The sequence below is a fragment of the Rhinatrema bivittatum genome, chromosome 1, assembly GCF_901001135.1.
Source record: "Rhinatrema bivittatum chromosome 1, aRhiBiv1.1, whole genome shotgun sequence".
Taxonomy (NCBI): domain Eukaryota; kingdom Metazoa; phylum Chordata; class Amphibia; order Gymnophiona; family Rhinatrematidae; genus Rhinatrema; species Rhinatrema bivittatum.
In genome coordinates this window covers 618,182,907-618,209,917 of record NC_042615.1, presented here as the reverse complement: position 1 = coordinate 618,209,917, position 27,011 = coordinate 618,182,907, and positions in this window count along the sequence as shown.

Sequence of the window (27,011 nt, the reverse complement as noted above, 5' to 3'; positions counted from 1 at the left end):
TTATTTTTTTTTTAAAGTCATGGGATAGGTGGTGATATCCTTTCATGGATTACAAACTGGTTAAAAGACAGGAAACAGAGAGTAGGATTAAATGGTCAATTTTCTCAGTGGAAAAGGGTAAACAGTGGAGTGCCTCAGGGATTTGTACTTGGACCGGTGCTTTTCAATATATTTATAAATGATCTGGAAAGGAATATGATGAGTGAGGTTATCAAATTTGCAGATGATACAAAATTATTCAGAGTAGTTAAATCACAAGCGGATTGTGATAAATTGCAGGAAGACTTTGCAAGACTGGAAGATTGGGCATCCAAATGGCAGTTGAAATTTAATAAAGACAAGTGCAAGATGTTGCATATAGGGAAAACTAGCCCATGCTGCAGTTATATGATGTTAGGTTCCATATTAGGAGTTACCACCCAGGAAAAAGATCTAGGCGTCATAGTGGATAATACATTGAATTCATTGGCTCAGTGTGCTGTGACAGTCAAGCAAACAGAATGTTAGGAATTATTAGGAAGGGAATGGTGAATAAAACAGAAAATGTCATAATGCCTCTATATTGGTCCATGGTAAGTCCTTGAGGAATGTGTACAATTCTGGTTGCCGCATCTCAAAATAGATATAGTTGCACTGGAGAAGGTACAGAGAAGGGCAACCAAAATGATAAATGCAATGGAATAGCACCCCTATTAGGAAAGCCTTAAGAGGTTAGGGCTGTTCAGCTTGGAGAAGAGACGGCTGAGGGGGGATATGATAGAGGTCTTTAAAATCATGAGAGGTCTAGAACGAATAGATGTGAATCAGTTATTTACTCTTTTGGATAATGGAAGGACTAGGGGGCATGCCATGAAGTTAGCAAGTAACACATTTAAAACTAATCAGAGAAAATTCTTTTACACTCAATGCACAATTAGGCTCTGGAATTTGTTGCCAGAGGATGCAGTTAGTGCAATTAGTGTAGATGGGTTTAAAAAAGGCTTGGATAAGTTCTTGGAGAATTCCATTAACTGTATTAATCAAGTTGACTTAGGGAATAGCCACTGCTATTACTGGCATCAGTAGCATGGAATCTACTTAGTGTTTGGGTACTTGCCTGGATTGGCCACTGTTGGAAACAGGATACTGGGCTTGATGGACCCTTGGTCTGACCCAATAAGCAATTTCTTATGTTCCTATGTTCTTATGTGAAATCGTAGCAGAAATGTTATGATTAAGAGTGACCAAACCCATATTCAGCAATTTCGCGCTAAATTAATGCACGGGTATTATTAGCAGTTTGCCACATAATCTCAATTTCTTCTGGTTTCAATTTGCCAATATAAGATTAATGTGACATATATAAACTTTATGCAAATACTGTTGGGTTACGTAGTTGAAGAAGTGCATCATACATTTTTTCTGACTTAGTAGTGGGAGTAATTTTGTAAGTAAATATTATTCAGACCCATCCCTTTACTAGATTTTGCTGATGAGCCCATTGGATGGTTGTTTTGCAGGCTGATAGAAGTAAAAGCTCATTATTTCCAGAATCTTTAGTCTTGATCCTGTCAAGAAAATGGGTTCCTATTGTTAGCTGTGTCAGAAGCACTGAGATAGGTTTTCTTTGCCTGCTAATGGGTTCCAGTCTGGATTAACAACAAATTTGTGTTAAAAGAGCAGATCTTTCCACAGACCAGACTGCTTTCTTTTGCATCTCCAAGCAACACTCAGGATTCCCTCCAAACACTACATCGTTCCTCCTAACTCCTCCAACTGTACTTTACATCAATCTGGTTTATAATATGTTCCCAGATTTTGGGGGGAAAAAGGCAAAAATAAGAAACTCCCTACATATATTTTTTAATCATATTTGTTGATTTGTATTTTTTTATGCTGTAAATATTTCAGGCATATAAAGTCTTTTTCTTCTTAAGTAAGCCTTACAAATAAATACCAATCACATTGTACCTTGAATTTTGGACTTAAGCCAAATATTTGTGTAACCCTCTTCAGAGGAAGTTACTGTTTCCCGAAGGTAGCTCCTGGCAATGGTGTGATATTTGTTTCTTCCTGGATGTGTATGATGTCTGTCTCGCTCTCTCTCTCTCTCTCTCCCTCTCTCTCTCTCTCTCTGTCATGGTACTTCAGGGATCAAATAGTGTTGGGTGTTGAAAATAATTTATTGATGATTCTTCAAAAATGAAATCAATGTCTAATCATAACAATAATGTTCTCTTACATCTGTGATTTCACTAGTTTATTTACAAGAGTGGGCTCTGCTTCCTGTCTTCTCAAGATCATATCTGAGATCCTTGCGAGTCCGGTCCTTCCCCAGCCTGTGTCTTGTGTTCCAAAAGTAAAGATCACATTCTGGGTTTCCAAAGGCCCTGTCTCCTCTGCTCCTCGGAATCCTCTTTGTAGGAAAGGTCTGTACTGGAAAATCAGGTTAATATAGCCCACCTTCAATTGTGAAGAGGCATGACACATATAAACCTCCTCAATACCCAAAAAGGAGCAAAAGCATTTCATAGTCCAAAACTCTCTGGAGATGAAGAGTCACTACTTCCCTTCCTTTTCAGAGGAAATGGCCCAAAGGTCTTCTTTCCTTCTGGTTGCTGGATTCAGGGCTTTTCCCTCACCAAACTGGATCAGTGTATCACCTCAGAAAACTCAGACAAACCTCCCCAAAATGTAAGTCTCTCTCTCTTTCAACTGGAGATATACCCTCACAGACTAGGGGTGAACTGAAGAAATCTCCTCAAACCAATCTTTCAGCTCACTAAACCAGCTCTTTACTCTCCAGAAGCCAACTCAAAATGACCACATTCTGTAAGTCACTAGCCTCACCCGCCCCCCCCCCCCCCTCCCGAGTGAACTAAGGAGCTACCTTTTACAGCCAACCTCAAGGGGAGGTGCTGTTCATAAATGGCATCTTCCACTGAGCTGGAAAAACCCAGGGCAGGAATATAGGGCCATCTAGTGGAGATGAGTGGATCTCTATATTTGGTTCATCTTTCTTCACCTTAGAGACCCTAATAGTCTTTAAGATCTGCCATTGCTCAATATCCCAGGAATGACAACTCAATTTGGATGTTGAGTGTGATTTTGAACAGAGATATACCATCATAGTAACACACTCATAGAGATTAGTTACTTTTCCCAAAGTAAGAATTTCTATTTTTACATAAGTCACATTTTTATATCCATGCTGTTACTAATCTCCTTATGGTCAGAAAACTGACTTGAATTTTCCAGATTCTCTTTTTTCTCTTTAGTTATTTATATGGTCTTTCTGGCTTTGCAGGAAAACTCCTTTGCAAATCCATCTTTGAAATCCTGTGGTAGGAGAATCTTGTCAGTAGCCCCTGCAACTTTAATTCAGAATGAAGTGTATTTAAATGAAAGTTTCAGAAAGTACATCCTTAACTATCTTCACTCTAAAAGCCTCTGGGCTTCTTCTTATGAAGAGATAATTCATTGGAACTACCTCACTTGAAACCAGCCAGGCTATATTGTCATATCAATAGCTTGCAAATTCAAGACTTTTACTTACAGGGTGGCACTGGGCTTTCCCAACTCTGAAGAAATGCACAGGTGTTACATGAAGGTTGTAGCACATACTGCATATAGCAGATACTAGAGATTGGTTCTGGGAAAATTCAAACTTAGATCTGGATGTTCTTTCTATTGCCTTTGCATGTTTTTAATTTGTATTTTTTTAACATTTAATTTAGGTATGTATGCTTTGTAAACCACTGTGAACTGTTATGGAATATGCGACTTATAAGAATTGTATTAATAAATAAAATAAATTAATGTTATCCAATCTTGTAAAATGAGCTGCCTTAAAAAGAAAAAAGCCAGAAGTGTTGCTGTCAGCAGCAGATGAAATGTGTACCAGGTGCAATTTATTTCTGAGTGCAAGATATATATTTCTCTATCAATAGATGTTATTTCAAAGATGCATAAGAATATGTTGTGTTATATTTGCTTGTCAGTGAATGTTAATTGTGCATGCCCATAGTACTAGCCCAGTGTGAAGTGTTAGTTTTCAGCAACAGTAGGCATTAATATACAAAATATCCTGTCATAACAATGTAAATTACGTCTCCTAACACAGCATATTATTAATGCCAAAAATACTTTTCAAGCGTAAACTAATTGCTGAAAAGCTAAAGAAGAAAATTAAGCTTGCTATCTATGAATTCAGCAATAGTGCATCTATATTCAATGCTAGGGTAACAAATCTATATAGTCCTGGCTCAAATAAAGTATTTTGCTGTCCATTTCATGGAGATACAATATTAGAAACTGGGAGGATTATAAACAGAAAATCCTTCCTTTTGTCCAGCCTTATAAGCTTAGAACCTTCACCTTTGCTGCCAGGATGTATTTTTAAAAGGTTGGCAAGTTTACTGATGATGTCATTCTACTCTTAAACTGACAGACCACGCAGAGAGGCAACCTTCACATGAAGTCATTATGAAGGGATTATCTCCTCACTAGCAATTCAGTTTGCATCTGTAGTTCAAAAAAATGCTGTGTTGCAGGGAACTCTTGGGACCCCCTTGTTAAATTATTTTATGAGAAACAAAGGCAACTCATCAAGTACAACAAAGTTGGCTAGGGCTCCCTGATACAAAATTGGCAGCGCATCACTGGCTCCATGCATTCTAAAATGGTTTTAATGTAGTTGCGTGAAAAATAAATACTCATGTTAGACTTTGCCAGACACCTGCTCTCTGTAAGAATAGAATCCTGTGTGATAATATGACTCGGAGAAGCACAGAGAGCTGACAGCAATAGAAGCCAAAATGCACAAGAGAAATAAAACTCAAGGAGAAATGAGCATTATGACTGGAACAAGCTGGAGGGATCCCTTGTTTGACTGAGATTTTGTTCTGATCTTTGGGCCAATGATTCAGATTTACTCTGAATTCTGTAACAGACAAAAATCATCAAGTACACTAATCTTGGGAGCTAAAGATAGAATAGGGTATTGAAAAATATCCTGTACCTACATATAATTATATCAGATGTATTGGGCACAAGTGTAATTTTTCTTTAATGAGTCATCACATGTTAAATTCCCCTCCCTCAAATAACTAGTGACTCAACCCAGGGGCAGTAGAAAATCTTTGTGGTTGGGGGGGACCAAACCTCTGCCCCCCCCCCCCCCCAAGTTCCTCAGTTGCTGATGCCATGTGTGCAAAAAGTTGGTCAGACCATGGCCCTAGTGGTCCACCCCATTCCACTGCCTATTAATCAACCAAAGAAATGTATTATACTACAAGCAAAAATGCATAATTGTATTTCTCAGTACCTGGAATTGTGCATACTGCAATGCTTTGATGAATACAAATACAGTATATTGAGCATTGATTTCTAACCTGGGCTCTGGGGACCCCTAGGATTCCATGAGACCATCTCGAGGGGGGGGGCGGGGTAGTCTGTCAGAAGGGAGGTAACCAAAGTGCAACCACTGAGAAACAGAGCAGGCTGACCTCATCTCTGAGGAGCTCTCTTGTAAGGCTCCTGATCCCATCGCTGAGGAGAGGAAAATCACAGCCTTAAGAATTTCAAACTGGTGCGGAGAGGAGGCGGGGAAGACTGCTTGTCACCAACCGATGCCAAGAGGGAGAGGGGAAGCATGCTGCTGCCACCTGAGCCTTCACCAGCTGCTGTTCCACATAACCAGAGGCAGCAGCAAGCATGGTGATAACCCTAAGGAGCATTTCTAGCCACTGCTGCACGTGCTCTGGCTATCCTGCTGGCCTGGCAAACAGGGAAAAAAAGCTGCTATTGTAGGAGCGAGAGGGTAGGAGAGAAGCGGCCATAGTGGAGTCTGTACTCAGAAAGATGTGGAGAAGGGGGTCACGGGGAGGAGAGGACAAGAGGGACAGAACAGGAATGAAAACATTTGGAAATGGCCTTAAGAGGGAAGGGGGAGTGTTATAAACTGCTTGGCACCTTATAGGAGTGCCTTGAAAATGCTGCTACAACCTATTGTGCTGAGATGTTTGTATTACTTAATTAGTCTTGTGTTGATTTTACTGAGATGTGCTGTATTATTAATCCTGTTGATTTATTTTGAGTTTCGTCCTATTCTACATTTTACCTAGTTTGGTCCTGTCATTGATGGATATTTAGATTAGTCCTCCTTACTGAAGTCTCCTTCAGATTAGAACTATTTAGTCTCCTTCAGACTGTATGTTACCTTCCAAATATGTTGTACCCTGCTTTGGGTGAATTTATTATTCATAAAGGCTGGTAATAAATCCAAATAAATAAATGAGTGAACATTTAGCATGGGGCCATGGGGAGAGGGAAGGAGGGCCAGGGAAGGGACCATAGGGGGGAAAGGACAAGAGGCAAGGCACTCAGGAATGAGTCAAGGAGGAAGGATGGAGCCTTGGGGGATGCAGCATTCAAAGAGGCCGTGGAGGAAGAGCAGGAGGGAGGAATAAGCACAGGAAAGAAAACATTCAGGCCTTGAGGGGTAGAACCAGGGAAGGCACACAGGAGGAGAGAAGAGAAGGGAAGACGCAATGGGTAGGAGCAAGCAGGGCGGAAGGCAAAGCACTTGTGGAAGGGAAAGGGCAGGAGGGTGAGCATTGAGGAAGGGGGTCACAGGAGAAAGGCAGGTGGGTCAGAACCAGAGAAGGGGCTGCAGAGAGGAAAGAGCAGGAGGGAGAGCACTCAGGAAGGTGGAGGGAAGGCACTTGGGAAGGGGCTATGGTGGAGGTAGAGGTGGAGGGAAGGTACTTGGGAAGGTGGAGGGAAGGCACTTGGGAAGGTGGAGGGAAGGCACTTGGGAAGGGGCTATGGTGGAGGTAGAGAGAAATATTTATGAAGGGGCCCGTAAGGGGAGGGCAGAAGGGAGAGCACAGTTATTTTAGCAACTCTTCTTTATTTAATATTCATTTTAATACATTACAAATCATTCTGACATGATTGTTATTATTATATTAATCAGTTTTCCATATGGCATTTAACTGTAGTTAAAAATTAAAGAGATGCATGCAAGGATCCACAAAAGTTTTGGAGACTGAAAAGGAATCCACACTCCCTAAAAGGTTGAGAACCTCTGATATAGAGCTACATTCAAGGTATTATAGAGAAGACATATTAAAATCCCAAGAGTTCACTTTTATATATTGATTAGATAACTGAAGTCTTAAATTACTTGCTTCGGCTTTGAAAACATTCTCATGGAAACATCTGTGTCTCTATTTAAAAATTTATGACTGAAAGCAACACATTTAACTATATCTATCATACTTACAATATTCCATCCGTTTCTGAAAGGAAAACTTCTCACTTACCCACAGCAGATTGGCTTGAGAGCAAAGCTGATAGCACATGGATCCATGCTTGTTGCCAAACACACACATACACCCATGCAAATATTTGTATAAGCCTGAAACCATATACTTATTGCATGGCTGTATATTTATTTTAAAAAATGTTATATTCTGTTATATCAGAGCAATTGTGTTAAGTTAATTACAATAAACGTTATCTGCAGCTTTACGCAAACAGGTTTGGTGTAAAACTTTTAAGAAACAATTAAAAACCCATCTCTTTCAGCTGGCATATTTTGAGAGCATGCTGTTAAAGCCAAAATGTGGGAATTGAACTAATGCTGGTCTTCATCTTTTCATGTTAAATTGAGTTATTTGTATTATTTGTTTGTCTTAATTGTTTTATTTATTTTGGAAAAAAGTAGGGCCTGTAGAATTGTTCTAAAGTCTCCAAATGATAGTAGCAGTTTTAATTTCTTCAACACATGCAATTTATAAAAAACATCTCTAATTATCATATTAATATTTTTCTTAAAGTTCAATTCAGTATCAATAATAATCTCTAGGTCACGAGCAGTATTCGTAAGGGTAAAATCCTGTTGGCCGACTTTGTAAGACCATTGAATATTAGAATTCAAATTATTATCCAAATAGTCTTGGCCTCTGGGCTGGACCCCAGCATCTAACCTGATTCTGGGCCAAGGCCCCAGGCTCGGTACTCGGCTTACAGGCCAGGCCGCAGCGTCGGGCCTGGGTCTGGGTCCTATCCTATGCTGAGGCCCAGGCATTGGAACCCAGACTCTGGACTGGGCCATGGCATTGGCTGAGGTCCAGGCATCGGGTCCAGGTCTCCAAGCCTGCGTCTTGCATAGGAGCTAGATCTAGGTCATGATGACCTACCGCTGCCTAGGCCTACACAAGCTTGAGACTTTGGGACCAGCTGGCCCCAATGCCTAGGCCCAAGCCAAAGCTTCAGCCTTCCATAGGCTTAGGCCATGGTAGGTGGGAGCCTAGGCCTCATTTACGGATTCCCCCCAGACCGGGTAAGTGGGGTACAGGTCATATCCCAGCACCGGGATTTTTCCATTTGGGAGGAATAGGTAAGGGGCACAAAAGGCCTTGGGAGACCTCATTTCTTTTTTTTCCCATTTTTTGGGGAAGTTCAATGTTTATTTCTTTTTTTTTAAAACTAAAAAAGAAACAAAATAAACATTCCACAAAACAAAATTCTTGGGAGAAAAATGAAATGAAATTTTCTCCCTTCTCACCCCTAGCAAATAGATACTTTGTCTTCTATCCCTTCCGCAATGTCACCCATGAATTTATTGAACAGAATCGGTCCTAAAATCGATCCTTGTGGCACTCCACTTGACACCATTCTCTTTTCAGTGTAGGTTCCATTTACCATTATATGCTGTCTCCTATCAGTCAACCAGTTTGTAATCCACTCCACCACCTTGGCAACCACTCCTAAGCTTCTCACTTTATTTATTAACTTCCTATGTGAGCTTGATAGTACCTTGGTAGAGAGTCTATCAAGCTAGGGTGAGAGGACATTGTAGAAATCTCATCTTTGTGTGACTTTCCTCACTCCAAATCACATCAAATCTTCACTGATATGTACTGTGCTGTTTGTACGTCTCACTGTGCATATAAAACTGGCACCAAAACTCTAAACACCACCAAAATGTCACCTCGAGTTACTAGATGACTCTCCTATAGTGGTATAAATAGTTGACTACTATGAAAGCCTTATAAAGAGTCTCTCTTTCTCTCTCTCACTCTTTCTCTCACATCCTTTTGAATACATTGCAATAAACATCACAGATGTTGTTGCTTAACACATTTTTATGAATGACTCTGTATGGTTATCTGTAAAAATGCCCCAATGAACTAAACTTTAACAATTTTTGCTCAAGATATTATTCACACTGAAACTTTGAACCTCCCAAGTTATGTCCCACTAATATTGCATATGATCTTCACTACTGCATATAATGCAATGTAATGCAATCATAAAAATTGTCCCCATTCTATATTAATATTCAAGCCTTGTGATTCCACACTCACAAATTCAAAAATACATCATTATTCTTGCTGTGTAAGATGCTTATTTCTGTTGCCCATGCATGGATGATGAGACCATTTCTAAAGCAAAAAACTTCAATTGTTCAAATGTATGGCCAAGATTAACACAAGGGTGCCTCTAGTCTTCTCTTCTTTAAACAATTGCGGTGTTCAGATATCCTAATCCTCAGACTCCTAGTGGTTTTACCTACATATATATAACCACATGGACAGAGAGCAACATATACTATAAAAGAGGAAACACAGGTCGTAAAATATTTCAACTTATAACATTTGTTGATACTCAGATGCATAAATTCAGATAAGTTGATGGTAATTTGGCATACTTGACAATGTCCACATTTGAAATGACCGTGTAAAGAAGTTATCTTTTCTTTTGTAGTTGATAAAAAGTTGGAAATATAAACTCCTTCAAATTCCTTCCTCCGGTGTAAGCCTTTGTTATCAAATTGTTTGTGCAATTGCAAAATATTGAATTTTTTTTTAATTGTCCTAATTTCTCCAGATTCTGAGTTATATCACATAATACAAGCTATGGCTTCCTCATCCTTCTCATTATAGTCACCTTCTTCAATGTTCCTACAGTAAACTGACTCTAGGATAATATAATGTGCGCTTATATGCTCTACGCACTATATTGAATGGATATTCATACTGTAAAAAATAATCAGATATTTTCTTCAAATGTCTTTTAAAATCAGAAATGGATACTGTAAGAAGATAATGTTAGGCAGCATAGCTAGATCCCCGGAAGACTTTGTGATGTGAAGAGAGCTATGGATAAGAACAGGACCCAAATATATATATATTACATATGATTTAAGAACAAGGACATTGTCACCGTCTTTGTTTTCCCTTCATTCCTGAGACTCCCTGGCACCGATGATCTGATTATGAGTTAAGAAACTCAAAAGACATCTGGTGTCTCTTAACAACTGTTTTGTAAAGAAATAAAGCAGAGGAAGGTCAGAGACTAGTACTGAAATACCTTCCTAATAAGGTGGTTGTAAATCTTTAGTCAAAGTGCAACAGAACACCTAACTTGCAGACACCAGACTAAAGTCAGAGAGAATAAGATATATAAAGCTGTGTGCAATAGTGAGTCATTGAATGATCTTCGAACAAGAGAGCAAATAGCTTCTATTTGAGAACAGCTGCACCCCCACTACTCAGCATACCATTCCACCAACCACACAAGTGAGAGACTTAGGAATGATTATTGACAATCGCATGAATTTGAAAGCTACCATCAACAGAACTACCAAAGACTGTTTCCACAAACTCCAAGTGCTGAAAAGGATAAGACCCCTCTTCCACACTCAAGATTTCAGAACAATTCTTCAAGCAATTACCTTCTCAAAGTTAGATTATTGTAATTCAATCTTTCTAGGTCTCCCTTCCTCTTACACCAAACCGCTTCAGATGGTACAAAATGCGGCAGCACGAATTCTAACAAACACCAGGAGGAGAGACCACATCACTCCAATCCTAAAAAACCTCCATTGGCTGCCAATACATTTCAGAATCATCTACAAGTCCATTTCCATTATATACAAAATCATCCACCAACATGCTCCAATTGACCTACAAATCCCTCTCCGATTACATAACTCCTCAAGACCGACAAGAGACACATACAAAGGATCACTCCAGGTCCCTTCCATCAAAACCACCAAACACATCACTTTAAGGAATCGAGCCCTCTCAACAGCTGGTCCCCACTTATGGAACTCCATCCCCCCAGATGTGAGACAGGAGCCCTGCCTCCCAACCTTCAGGAAAAGACTTAAGACCTGTCTCTTTAAGCAAGCATTCCCGGACCCTACTTAATCTCTCGTCATATCATCATATCTAGCTCAGTCATCCTAGTTCCAGGAATGTATAATCATCCTTACTGACGTTATTCTTTCCTTTCATTTCTCTCTTCGCCCAGTTCAATATGCCTTGTTATTTGTAACTGTTTTTCTCTGTACTTTAGTTAAAGTTTGAAGTTATTATGCACCCCTGTTCATATGTAAACCAGCATGATGTGATTGTATCATGAATGCCAGTATATAAAAAAACCTAAATAAATTAAATAAATAAATATGTGGAGTTCCCAGCATCGTATAGTCTTTTGATTTTGAGAATACATAATTCCATATCAGGGAGGTCCTATGAGTAGAGTATTCTTTGTATAATACCTTTTCTTTATTCTTATCTCTGTGATTGAAATCTTATTTACTTGATTAATCTATGTAATGCCTACTGTGTTGTGTGCTTATATTGATATTCATTATGATATTGTTTCTCTTTGCTGATTTCTTACCATATATTTACATTTAGCAAACTAAGGGCCTCATTTTCTAAAGTATCGCAGGCCTGCGATACTTTAGGAAATGAGGGGCGGGGGTCCGAAACGGGGGTCAGGCCTGCACTAGCCGGCAGCGATTGCACCGTCGCGATGCGATCGCTGCCGGTTTCGCACCCGATAGCGCCACCATAGGAGGTGTAGCTATTGGGAGCGAACGCGGACGCAAAAACGGCCTTACCTTTTTGTCATCTGCAGTGTCTTCACAGAGTCGGCCCCGGTGACGCCCTGACTTCTCCTCTTCCAGGGCCTACTCCACCCCCATTTTGGTATCGCACGCGAAAAGGGACATTTCGCCTGCGAAACGTCCCTTACCGCGTGCGATACCTTTAGAAAATAAGGCCCTAAATTTTGCTTTACCAGATTGAGAGTTATATGACGTAATATACAATGACTCAGCCTAATTTTCACAGATGTGCATGCTCTTTCAACTCTCAGAAACTGATTATTCCTAAGTAGCTGTAGATGAAAACTATCATAATATAAAGATGTATTATGATCCATTGATTTCTTACACAGAGACGTGGAAAATTCTCCATTGTTTCCCACATGTACCATAACATTTAGAAATTCTAGCTGCATGAAACTATGTTCCATGGTGAATTTTATATTATCAATGCAGGTATTTAACCAATGATAAAAAAAAAACTATATAGATCTTCTAATGACCCAGTCCACAGCATAAATACATCATCTATATATCTTACCTACAGTTTTATTTTGTAAGAAAAAGGAGAAGCATCAATCCAATTTCTTTCAAAATTGGACATGTACGGATTCACCAACGATTGTGCCATCATTGAACCCATTGCTGTACCTCTTGTTTGTAAATATATTTGTCTTTGAAAAAAAAAATTATCTTGTAGTATAATACCTGCCAATTTTAAAATGAAGGATATAGGAACTGTGTGTGATCGAGTGCGTTCTTTTAATACTGTTGCTATTACTGCCAATGCCTCTGTGGAATGCTCTTATATAAAGAACACACATCCAATGTGACTAGTATAATGTCATGAACATCAATCTTCATTGAATTACAATGCATTTTTGGAGCATTGTTATCTATCACGTAGGTCGGCATCTGAGTCACAAAAGGTTTGAGAAATATGTCTACATATGTAGACAATGATTCTAATATGGATTTCTTTTCAGAGACTATCAGTCTCCCTAGAGGACTTACTAATGTTTTACGTATTTAGGGTAACATATAGGGGAGGATTTTAAAAAGGGCGGATTTTAAAACCCGCTCCTGCACGCGCCAAGCCTATTTTGCATAGGCCCGGTGATGTGCACAAGCCCCAGGAAGCGCGTATGTCCCGGGGCTTGAAAAAAGGGGCAGGGAGTGGGCGGGGTGGGGAAGTCCGGGGGCGGGGGCAGGACCGAGGCCTCTGGCACAGCGGCCGTGCCAGGGGATCGCGCACCGGCACTCAGCTGGTGCATGCAACCTACACCTGCCCAGATGCAGGCACAACTTTTAAAAAATAAAGGAAGGGGGGGGATTTAGGTAGGGCTGGGGGGCGGGTTAGATAGGGGAAGGGAGGGGAAGGTGGGGAGAAGCGGAAGGAAAGTTCCCTCCAAGACCGCTCCAATTTTGGAGTGGCCTCGGAGGGAACGGGGAAAGCCATCGGGGCTCCCCTAGGGCTCGGCGCATGCAATGTGAACAAGTGTGCACCCCCTCGTGTGCGCCGACCCCCGATTTTATAACATGCGCGCGGCTGCGCGCGCATGTTATAAAATCAAGCGTAGCTCTTAAAATCCGGCCCATATATTGTAGCCATATGTGGATGTTAAACATTCAAACATCTATACTCCTTTTGGGTCAGAAAATTGGCTTCCAATGCTGTACTTGTAATCCGTTTAATTGTAGATTGCAATCTTCTGGTCGGCTCAAGAGCCAAAGGTTTATAACAATCTTTATCAGACAATTAGCTCAATACTTCTTGTATGTAATCCTCACTGTTCATTATGACTACCCCACCTACCTTATCAACCGGCTTGATGATAATAGATGTATATTGTTGTAGATCTCTAATAGCGGCATTCTCAGCTTTTGTCAAGTTGTAAGGTAAATATCTCTTCTTACTCTCCATGATGTATATATCTCTCATTACTAATTCTTTATAGGTATGCAAAATAGGTTCAACCACTCTTGCTGGTATCCAAGTTGATTTTGGTCGAACAAGGGATGGTTCTCTGTCGAGTGACATTTTTCTCAAAAAATAATTTCAACTGTAAACCTGATAAACTGCTAAATCTATCCTCATTTGAAAAGGAACATAAGATTTTGCTGTAACAAGTGATACACCTTTTTGTAACACAGAATAAGTTACTACCCAGGAAAAAGATCTGGGCATCATAGTTAATATTACATTGAAATTGTTGGCTCAGTGTGCTGTGGCAGTCAAAAACCAAACAGAATGTGAGTAATTATTAGGAAGGGAATGACAAATAAAACAGAGGATGTCATAATGCCTCTGTATTGCTCCATGGTGAGAGCAGAATTAAACTTTGAATATTGTGTGCAGTTCTGGTCGCCACATCTCAAAGAAGATATAGTTGCACTGGACAAAGTACAGAGAAGGGTATGGAACAGCTGTTCAGCTTGGGAAAAAGATGGTCGAGGAGGGATATGATAGAGGTCTACAAAATCATGAAAGGACTTGAATGGGTAAATGTGAAATGGTTATTTACTCTTTTGGATAATATAAGGACTAGAAGGCACTCCATGAAGATAGCAAGTAGCATATTTAAAGCAAATCAGAGAAAATTCTTTTTCACGCAATGCACAGTTAAGCTCTGGAATTTGTTGCCAGAGGATGTAGTTATGGCAGCTAGTATAGCTGGTTTTAAAAAAGGTTTGGATAAGTTCCTGGAGGAGACGTCCATAAACTGCTTTTAATTAATAGGAAATAGCCACTGCTTGTTGCTGGCATTAGTAGCATGGGATATATTTAATGTTTGGGTACTTGTTCTTACTTGTGACTTGCATTGGCCACTATTTCAGATAGGATACTGGGTTTGATGGACCCTTGGTCTGACCAGTATGGCATATCTTATGTTCTTATGTCTTATGAAATCAGCCATTGGGTCCTCCTGCTCCTCCTCCTCTGGCTGCTCATCCTCCTACTCCAGATGCTTCTCCTCATTCTCCAACACCATGGGCCATTGCTGCACCACAGGGACTCCCTCTTCCTCACTCTCTTCATCAGAGGTGTCACACATGACTTGAAAATGATGGTATGGCCTTTGTGGACCCCTAGGTGCAGGACCAGCACATTCCTCAGCATGCTCCCCTACAAAATGAAATAGGTAAATGCCAAACAATGTCATTATATATGTGTTCTCCTTATATACATATCCCCAGTGATCTCCACTAGATGGTCTTAGTACCTAGCACTCGGGCACAGAGCTATAAAGGGGCATACCCTTCTCTATGGCACCTCCCCAGTAGTAGACTGGATTTGGGAGTCTTTGAGGAAGAAGGAGGGGCGAATCCAGACTAGATAGTGACAGGATATTTTGGATTTCAAAGGAGAAGGAGCTGTTCGGTGTGCTCTACATGTTAGGCCCGCAGTCTAGCATGACAGTGAGACACTGCCCTTCTTTTGAAGAGGAGTGAAATGGAGAGAAGCAGAGAAAGTAACAAAATTACCCCTAATGGAGTTTCCACTTATTTTGTATATCTATATATTAGATGCTAGTTTTGCATGATTTAAAAATGTGACATTTTAAGCTATTTTAAGCTATTGTACTTACTAATTTAAACTGCTGTATACTGCCTTGGGTGAATCTATTTTTTAAAAAGCAGTTAACAAATCATAATAATTAACTAAATAAATAAATAAGGCCTGGATTTTCTAAGGTCACAGACCTTAGAAAATCCGGCGATAACGGGAGGCTGGGTGGTGAAGCGGGAGGTGGGCCTGTGAAAGCCGGCAGCGATCGCACTTCCGCGGTGCAATCGCTGCTGGCTTTCGCACCCAATAGCGCCATCGTAAAAGGTGGTGCTATTGGGCGCGCTAGTGGCAGCGAAAAGGGTTCCTACCTTTTTGCCATCTGCGATGTATTCGCGGCGTCCACCCTGGTGCTGTCCCGACTCCTCCTCTTCTGGTGCCGACGCCATCCTGACTCTGCCCCCATTTAGCGATCGCACTCAAAAAGGGACATTTTGAAAATGCCCTGCTAAGTTAGTTAAGTTCTCTAGGGCAGAGGAGGGGAATCTCTGGTCTTCGAGGGACATAAACCCATTGGCTTTTCAGGATATCACTAATGAATATGCATGAGAGAGATTTGCATGTATGCAGACTCCATTGAATGCAAATCTCTCTCATGATTATTCATTAGGGATAACCTGAAAACCTGATCAATTTATGGCTCTCGAGGATAAAAGGATTCCCACCCCTGCTTTAGGGTACTTTCTCTTCCCAGCACTGGATGTTTTAGTATTTGAATGGGTTTGAATTCCATCTCTGTCGTGTCATTTTGATCCTTCCTGGAGGCAGAAGGGTAAATTAGATGGTCTCTTGAAGATTCTACACAGGAAGAGTCTGCAGTGATGTCAGTGATTAACAATTGCTATGCATGTACAATGGGGAGAAAATAGTAGAACTTGGTGAAAGAAATTTACTCTAAGTGCCTACTTGTGGTGACCTTACTGTGTAATAGGGATATGCAGGGGAAAAAATTTGTTTTCATTTTTGGGAGTTTTTTTTTCCCATGAATTTCAGTTCGTGGATGCTTGATTTGTTTCATTTGCGTGAAAAAATGAATCAAACAATTTCAAAAAATAAAAATGGTCAAAAAATGAAAACCAAGCCTCCCTCCCACCCTCTGCGAAAAATGTCTCGGCCAGGATCCCCCCTGGCCCCCACTTACTTTGGTCTAGTGGGGATCCATCGGCTAGAACTAGGCCAAACCCTCAGACTTGCATAGGCCAAGGCTGCGATAGGTCATAGCTCAGCCTGGATCCAGGCCCGATGCCATGGCATGGACTGGAAGCCGGGACCCGATGCTGGGCCATCAGCACAGACCCGAGCTTGATGCTGCAACCTGCCATAGAGGTTGGATCCTGATGTTGGGGCCTCGGCCTAGGCCAGAGCCCAAGCCCAGGCTCAACATCGTGACCTGACCTGGAGACCGGGTCCTGACACCAGGGCCTAGGCCCAGATCCAGGTCCGATGCCAGGAAGATGTATGTACTATAAGGGCCTGATTTTTAAAGCATTTACATGCTTAAAACTGGGTTTTACCCATGTAAATGGACTTTGCTCGAGTAAATGGGCTTTTGAAAATTGCTACAATATAGGCCATTGAATTGTCAATAGGACTTACTCGTGTAAGTGCACATTACTGGAGTAAATGGCTTTTGAAGGTTGCTATGACAATATGGTACATTTACTCGTGTAACTCCTTTGAAAATTACCTCCTAAATATCTAGGGGCAGAGAAAGATGCAACAATCCAGCATAAATTACTGAGAGAAAAGACAGCCAAGACTACTATAGGAGACTGAAAGTGATAATGGAAAGTGCATTAACAGAATAATAGAATAAAAACTATTAAGTATCAATCAATTTGCAATCCCTGCACTCTCCTTCAGTTTTGGAACCATAGGCTCTAAAAAGATCTTGAATACTTGGATATAATAAGAAAACGTTTGAATGCCCTCCAGGTAATCTATATGAACCAGGGTATGCCAATATTGTATATACAAAGAGGCGAAGGCAGTATCAACCATATAGAAATAGATTACACATAAAGACTTGCTATAATAGACCTTAAGGCATATTTAATAGCATCAACAGAACTAAATACTTGATAAATAGTTGATTTATGTACATGGTAAATTTTGTATTTGTATATAATTAAAATATTGTTTAAAAACAATGTGAAAGGTTTCCTGTAGAAATTAGGATTTTCTTGCATAGTAAAACAATATGAAAAATTCTGCAAATTTGCTATACATACATTTTTTTAAATAAATACAATAAATAAGCATATAATTGCTGCAGAACTTAGAAACATCTGCCACAGAATTTAATTATTGCCACAGAATCTTGAAAAATCTGCTGTGGGAAAACGAGGGATGTGGCTATAGGTTGGATGGAAACACCAACTCGTAACATAGCGTGATTTCCGCCTTAAGGATAAAAATGGGAGAGCACCTTTCCAAAGGTTTTTCTGGGGGTAAACATGAGTTTATCTGTGGAGTCACTTCTTTTAAAAACTTATCACCATGGAAATCCCCCCCACCCCCATCTCCCCACATATGCACGTTTAATGCTGTTTCCCGTTTCGCTGTAAACCGATCTGATATGTTCTTTTGCACATGAATGTCGGTATAAAAAAGTTTAAAATAAATAAATAAATAAGAGGGCAATTTTCAAATGCAGTTTGCCTCGGTGGATACTGATTTAGCAAGGTAAAATATCTATCTGGAAAAGCCCCACTCTTAAACCAGCTAACAGCATGCATGGGGTTCCACAACGTGGGCACTTTTAGCTTCCTTAGAAGGAGGCATTCCTGTTGGCGTGGTTATGTTGAGGGAGGAAAATGATGCATGATGATTGTATTTTCAAATCTACAGGCATTATTTGCCATTCAGAAAGTACCCACAGAAAGAACAGGTGCAAAGGCTTGTAGTAGGGAGGTGCAGCAGGGACGGATTCGTCCCATTCGGTATTCGTCGGGACCCAAATCTGTTCCATCCGTTCTCGGGGGACCCCAATTCGTTCATTAGTTACATATGTATTCATTTCCCCAAAAAAACCCCATCCAAACCCTTTAAATTTAATAACTTTAACCCCTCACCCTCCTGCCCCCCCCCCCCCAAGACTTGCCAAAAGTTCCTGGTGGTCCAGCGGGGGTCCCGGAGCGATCTCCTGCACTCGGGCTGTCGGCTGCCGGTATTCAAAATGGCGCCGATAGCCTTTGTCCTTACTATGTCACAGGGGCTACCGTGCCATTGGTCGGCCCCTGTCACATGGTAGGAGCAATGGACAGACGGCACAATCTTGTGCTCCTACCATGTGACAGGGGCCGACCAATGGCACCGGTAGCCCCTATGATATAGTAAGGGCAAAGGTTATCGGCGCCATTTTGAATACCGGCAGCCGACAGCCCGAGTGCAGGAGATCACTCAGGGACCCTCGCTGGAGCACCAGAGACTTTTGGCAAGTCTTAGGGAGGGTCAGGAGGGTGGGGGGTTTATTCATTAGTGGTATGTTGTATTCGTGTGGGTTTGCCATATGTTTCGTGACCCCCACGAATACAATGAATATGGCATATAAGAACATAAGAACATGCCATACTAAGTCAGACCAAGGATCCATCAAGCCCAGCCTCCTGTTTCCAACAGTGGCCAATCCAGGCCATAAGAATCTGGCAAGTACCCAAAAACTAAGTTTATTCCATGTTACCGTTGCTAGTAATAGCGGTGGTTATTATCTAAGTCAACTTAATTAATAGGAGGTAATGGACTTCTCCTCCAAGAACTTATCCAATCCTTTTTAAAACACAGCTATACTAACTGCACTAACCACATCTTCTGGCAACAAATTCCAGAGTTTAATTGTGCGTTGAGTGAAAAAGAACTTTCTCCGATTAGTTTTAAATGTGCCACATGCTAACTTCATGGAGTGCCCCCTAGTCTTTCTATTATCCGAAAGAGTAAATAACCAATTCACATCTACCCATTCTAGACCTCTAATGATTTTAAACACTTCTATCATATACCCCTTCAGCCGTCTCTTCTCCAAGCTGAAAAGTCCTAACTTCTTTAGTCTTTCCTCATAGGGGCGCTGTTCCATACCCCTTATCATTTTGGTAGCCCTTCTCTGTACCTTCTCCATCGCAATTATATATTTTTTGAGATGCGGTGACCAGAATTGTACACAGTATTCAAGGTGCAGTCTCACATGGAGCGATACAGAGGCATTGAGACATTTTCCATTTTATTCACCATTCCCTTTCTAATAATTCCCAACATTCTATTTGCTTTTTTGACTGCCGCAGCACACTGAACCGATGATTTCAACATGCTATCCACTATGATGCCTAGATCTCTTCCTTAGGTAGTAGCACCTAGTATGGAACCTAACATTGTGTAACTATAGCAAGGTTTTTTTTCCCTATATGCATTATCTTGCAATTGTCCACATTAAATTTCATCTGCTATTTTGATGCCTAATTTTCCAGCCTCACAAGTTCTTCCTGCAATTTATCACAATCTGCTTGTGATTTAACTGCTCTGAACAATTTTATATCATCTGCAAATTTGATTACCTCACTTGTCGTAGTTCTTTCCAGATCATTTATAAATATATTGAAAAGTAAGAGTCCCAATACAGATCCCTGAGGCACTCCACTGCCCACTCCCTTCCACTGAGAAAATTGTCCATTTAATCCTACTCTCTGTTTCCTGTCTTTTAGCCAGTTTGTAATCTACGAAAGGACATCGCCACCTATCCCATGACTTTTTATTTTTCCTAGAAGTCTCTCATGAGGAACTTTGTCAAATGCCTTCTGAAAATCCAAGTACACTGCATCTACCGGTTCACCGTTATCCACATGTTTATTAACTCCTTCAAAAAAGTGAAGCAGATTTGTGAGGCAAGACTTGCCTTGGGTAAATCCATGCTGACTTTGTTCCATTAAACCATGTCTTTCTATATGTTCTGTGATTTTGATGTTTAGAACAATTTCCACTATTTTTCCTGGCACTGAAGTCAGGCTAACTGGTCTGTAGTTTCCTGGATCGCCCCTGGAGCCCTTTTTAAATATGGGGGTTACATTAGCTATCCTCCAGTCTTCAGGTACAATGGATGATTTTAATGATAGGTTACAAATGTTGCCAGAAGTCTAAGAAGTAAGATGGGAGAATTAGAATGTATAACAGTGAAAGATGACATAGACTTAATTGGCATCTCAGAGACATGGTGGAAGGAGGACAACCAATGGGACAGTGCTATACCGGTGTACAAATTATATCGCAATGACAGAGAGGAGCACCCGGGAGGCGGTGTGGTGCTTTATGTCTGGGAAGGCATAGAGTCCAACAGGATAAACATCCTGCATGAGACTAAATGCACAATTGAATCTGGGTAGAAATCCCTTGTGTGTCGGGGAAGACTATAGTGATAGGAGTATACTACCGTCCACCTGGTCAAGATGGTGAGACTGACAGTGAAATGCTAAGAGAAATTAGGGAAGCTAACCAAATTGGTAGTGTGGTAATAATGGGAGACTTGTGTTTGATCATAACTGTTTATAGTGTGTGGTTTCCACGAAAATTACAGTGTTACAATATGGCACATACACCTTGGGTCAACATCCTGAGTTTTTCTCAGGACCAACTCAACGATGCACTACGAGGTGAATCTTTGTTTTCTGATGATCAACCCGTTCCATCAGTCTCCAGTTGGTCTGAAATTACTATGTTAAATAAAAGATTGATCCGTACGGAACTTCATGGAGCCACTATGGTGGAATACTTAAAACATCATCGTATTCCCAGAGGACTCAGGATGGTTAAGGAACCTAAAATTTATACAGAATATCCTGAGTTCCTGGAACAATGGTCTTTCATCTTGAACAAATGCAGTATGGACTTAATGTTGCTAATTGTTAAACAAACCCATACGATTATGCAAGAATTACAAGACCAATCGACGGCCATGTTGGAATCCTTGAAGCAAGACGCAGCCTTAGAGGCTTTTGATAATGCCCATCAGGAGTTTAAACGCAACATGGAAAAATTTAAATCTGATGCTAAGTTAGCCAAGATCAGCAAATTTCAACGAGATGAGGGCGATTATAAAGAAGGTCCCATTTACACGTGGCTCAACCGTACTGCAAAACCAAGACAAGTCACTTTTAATACATCTGACCAGTCCTCAGGTAGTGAAGAAGAGACATCATCGGGGGACGGTTTCAAACAAGACCCCCAACGTGGACAAACAGGCAGAGGCAGAAGACGGGGGTCCCGAAATTACCACAACACAGATTGGAATCGCCCAAGAACAAGGTCCCAGTACCAACCAAACAATCCTCCCTTGGTGACCCAAAAAGGATGGAAATAAGATCTGCTGTCATCAACATATCAGGATGCTCCATTACAGCCATTGAAGAGAGTGTCTTAAATAAAGGACTAAATTTTGTACCTACCCAACGTCATGATCCTTTTCAGTTCCGTTGTGATTTTTACAAGTTTATCAGGCAATTACAGCATAAAGTTTATCTGTCACTTAGTCCCTTCGAGACTCCCCCCGACATCTATTACGTCCATTGTCAAAAATAAATCAAAGTGGAGTCCACCGCCTCCCAGGGACGCAGCTATTACTACGTTCCAACAACTCGTGATGCACGAAGTGGAACAAATTGAAAAAACAAGAAAACATAGTTACTATAATTTGACCAAAGAAGAACATCAGGCACTTCAACATCTACGTGACCGACAGGACATTGTCATTAAACCGGCAGATAAGGGGGGTGCAGTGGTTATCATGAGTTATACCTCATACATTGAGGAAATACAGAGGCAACTTTCAAATACATCGTTTTATCAGGAGTTGCAATCAGATCCAACTGATGAAATACTTGCGGAAGTTACCCAAGTGGTGAACAGGGGACATGACTCAAGATTTTTGACCAGCAGTGAGCGAGACTTCCTCATCAACAAACAACCCACCATTCCGGTGATATACATCGTTCCCAAAATTCATAAAAATGTAGATAAACCTCCTGGTAGACCCATCGTCTCTGCCAAACAATCAGTGTTGGAACCAATTTCAATTTTTTTAGATAAATTGTTACAGCCTTATGTTTCCCAAGCTGACTCATATATTAAAGACACGTCTGAAATGTTGCAATTTCTTTCTACAGTCACATTGACTAATGATAGTATCCTCGTCACCATGGACATAGAATCTCTCTACACAGTCATACCACAAGAAGAGCTGTTGACAGTAATCTCCACAGTATTAAATAATCGCACCCCTTCACAACACATTCCAACATCATTTGTGATTGAACTGTTACATTTAGCATTAAGTAAGAATTACTTTATGTTTCAGGACAAATTTTACTTACAAATCTGTGGCACCGCCATGGGCGCAGCCATGGCGCCGGATGTGGCTAATTTATTTGTCACTGCATTCGAGTTACAGTACATACATCATAACCAGTGGGTTGCTCAGATTAAACACTGGAAACGATATATAGACGATGTGTTCATAATTTGGCAAGGCTCTGTTGAATCTCTACTAGAGTTTCATTCGTGGCTAAATAATTTGAATTCATGTCTAAAATTCACAATCAATTACGATCAACATCAAGTGGCTTTTCTGGATATTCTTATAACCAGAAGGGCAAACATCGTTATCACTACGCTCTACCGGGAGCAGAATGAGCGCAACAATTTTTTAAGATTTGACAGCTTCCATCCGCATATTTTCAAATCCAACCTTCCTGTGGGACAATTTATGCGCATTCGACGTTTATGTACTGAAGAGGAAGAATTCAAATCACAGGCTGAACATTTAGCAAAACGATTTTTGCAACGGGGGTACCCACTGTCTTGCGTGAAGAAGGCGTATCGACGCACATTATATTCCAATCGAGACTATTTGTTCCTTCCTAGGAGGTTGTCAGATTCGAACCCGCAAACCTTGGTTATGAGACACTCATTGGCGTCTCCTTCTATTAGCAGAGCCATCAAGACACATTGGTCAATCTTGCAGGATCTTCATCCCATGTTTAATGAACCCATACGAATAGCCTACTCTAGAGGCATGAACATTAAGGATCAGGTGGTGCATTCAAGCCTACGTGAATTATCAATTTCTCACACCACAGCAACTAGTTGTACTGGTTGTATGTTTTGTACTCTCAAATCATCTCAGACTACAATTTGCACTGCAACAGGACGTACTATGCTGTTACCCCAATTATCATGTAGAACATCACATGTTGTCTATGCCATATTCTGCCCTTGTCCTTTAATCTATGTGGGCATGACAAAGCTCCCCGTTCGTACCCGCTTAACAGAACACAAGTGCTGTCTAAAAACAGGAAGAACCGAGGAACCACTGGTCACACACTTTTTGGAACATAAACATGTGTTCACAGAGATCAAATGGACAGTCTTGGAAATTATACCTCAACACTGGAGGCGGGGTGACAGAGTACAGCGTCTTCGCCAAAGTGAGCAACGATGGATTTTCACATTAAATACAGTGCATCCTCACAGACTCAATAAAGAAATTGAGTGGGTCCATTTTATGTAAACGTCATCTTTACAGCTGAATTGCACTGATTCCACACACAGCTGAATTGAACTGATTTCACACAGCTGAAAAATCATTTAAATTCAGTGGACTTCTCGCGGCAACTTTGCTCAGACGCCGGTAAGAGGAAACGGCGGCAAGGTTGGGTGAGTTTATTGTTGCCTTTATTCAGCATCACCAAGGTATGTGCCAAACAATTTTTACATTAATATAATGTGCTCCATTAAGTAACTACAAGTTGTTTGTCCTTTGCAGAAAAATAATAGCCAAGCAAGTAATCTGAGTAACGGGGCAATCCGTAAAAAACTGAAGCGGAGTGTGTTTCAGTCCCTGATGCAGCGATGCGAAACGCGCGTCGGACTGATTTGTAATTCTGACATTTAGAGTCACTTCAAGGAAGATTTAACCCCGACACAGAATTTTATGGAAAAATTCAAAAACCTAAAAAATACAAGTAGTAGAATAAAGGACTAGAGCCAATGATTAAATGTGACCTGAAGTGGCAAGACCTCAAAGCAAAAAACGCTGGTATGCCTGCAGGTGTTATGATGGCTCTGTAAGTAAACAGCACATTAAGCAAAATCATATTTACATGACGTCTTTTTAGTGAAGATTTGTATTCGTTGTGTTTGATCATAACTGTTTCTAGTGTGTGAGACTTCAATTACCCCAATATTGACTGGGTAAATGTATCATCGGGACACGCTAGAGAGATAAAGTTCCTGGATGGAATAAATGATAGCTTTTTGGAGCAATTGGCTCAGGAACTAACGAGAGAGTGATCAATTTTAGATCTAATTCTCAGTGGAGAACAGGATTTGGTGAGAGAGGTAATGGGGGTGGGGGCTGCTTGGCAATAGTGATCATAATATGATCAAATTTGATTTAATGAGTGGAAGGGGGACAGTAAGCAAATCCACGGCTCTCGTGTTAAACTTTCAAAAGGGAAACTTTGATAAAATGAGAAAAATAGTTAGAAAAAAACTGAAAGGAGCAGCTACAAAAGTAAAAAGTGTGCAAGAGGCGTGGTCATTGTTAAAAAATACCATCCTAGAAGCACAATCCAGATGTATTCCACACATTAAGAAAGGTGGAAAGAAGGCAAAACAATTACAGGCATGGTTAAAAGGGAAGGTGAAAGAAGCTATTTTAGCCAAAAGATCTTCATTCAAAAATTGGAAGAAGGATCCAACAGAAGAAAATAGGATAATGCATAAACATTGGCAAGTTAAATGTAAGACTTTGATAAGACAGGCTAAGGGAGAATTTGAAAAGAAGTTGGCCGTAGAGGCAAAAACTCACAGTAAAAACTTTTTAAAATATATCCGAAGCAGAAAGCCTCTGAGGGAGTCAGTTGGACCATTAGATAATCGATGGGTTAAAGGGGCACTTAGAGAAGATAAGGCCATCGCGGAAAGATTAAATGATTTCTTTTCTTTGGTGTTTACTGAAGAGGATGTTGGGGAGGTACCCTTACTGGAGAAGTTTTTCATGGGTAATGATTCAGATGGACTGAACCAAATCACGGTGAACCTAGAAGATGTGGTAGACCTGATTGACAAACCTAAGAGTAGTAAATCACCTGGACCTGATGGTATACACCCCAGAGTTCTGAAGGAACTAAAAAATGAAATTTCAGACCTATTAGTAAAAATTTGTAACCTGTCATTAAAATCATCCATTGTACCTGAAGACTGGAGGATAGCTAATGTAACCCCTATATTTAAAAAGGGCTCCAGGGGCAATCCAGGAAACTACAGACCGGTTAGCCTGACTTCAGTGCCAGGAAAAATAGTGGAAAGTATTCTAAACATCAAAATCACAGAACATATAGAAAGACACAGCATTTATAGCAATTTGTGCTAATTACCTGTGCGAAGAGCTAAGTTAGCGCAAATTGTGATACCATTTCAGATTCTGCGATAAGTGCCAGACCTGTTGTATTTCTGTCATTCAACCACCAGGGGACCATTGTTAATGGTGAGAGAGAGAGAGAGAGAGAGAGCAAGCCTGGCCATAATATCATGGCCCATAGGTAGGTATTTGTATCCCTATACACAGTGTTCTCTCAACCTAGCTTGATGGACTCTCTACCTGGGTAACATCAAGCTAGGTTGAGAGAACATTGCCCAAATCTCATCTTGGAGTGAGTTTCCTCACTCCGAAGGCCAGCAAATCTTCACAAGAGACCACTGTTTTGTTCGTAGGTGTCACGTAGTACGTCAAAGTGGCCCCTACACTCTTACCTAAACCCCACCTCGAGTTACTAGGTGGGCCTACCAAAGGGATAGAAATACCTACCTATGGGCCATGGTATTATGGCCAGTCTCTCTCTCTCTCTCTCTCTCTCTCTCTCTCTCTCTCTCTCTCTCTCTCTCTCTCTCTCTACACCTGTCAATTCACCTGAAATAGGACTTACCACACAATCATGGCAGCTATTGCACAGCCTAACGCAATCCAAAGAGGTGTAGTTAAAATTGGCATTATGGCCGTGCGATAGCTCTTCGCAAACAGGCTAGCCCACACTCCTCCTATTTTCTGAATTTGCATCACACCATACGATATGGTGCAATTGCATGCGATAAACCCTTAACGCATGCAAAAACACCTTATCGCATTTTGATTAAATGACCCCCTAAGTCAGACGTGCCATAGAGCTGGTATAAACTTAGCTGGTTATAAGTTATATGATTAAGTGTGAGTATATACACGTATATTCTGCAACATAGCCGTGCCACTGAATATACCTTGTAACTTCACCAGATAAGTTATATCCGGCCAAGTTACTTAAATGGCCAGCTGTGAATATTGATCTCATATATTTTTTTTAAATAATTGCAATCCTGCTTCCTGCAAAAATGTTACCTTCTTCATATTTCCTATATAAATGTCATTACAAATATCAAAGACAGTGATTTTTGAATGTGAAAATATCCTGAGAGCATTTTAAAATGCTGTCTTTAAACTGTGATTAGTAATAAGCCATAGTATCAGTTGTTTGTATT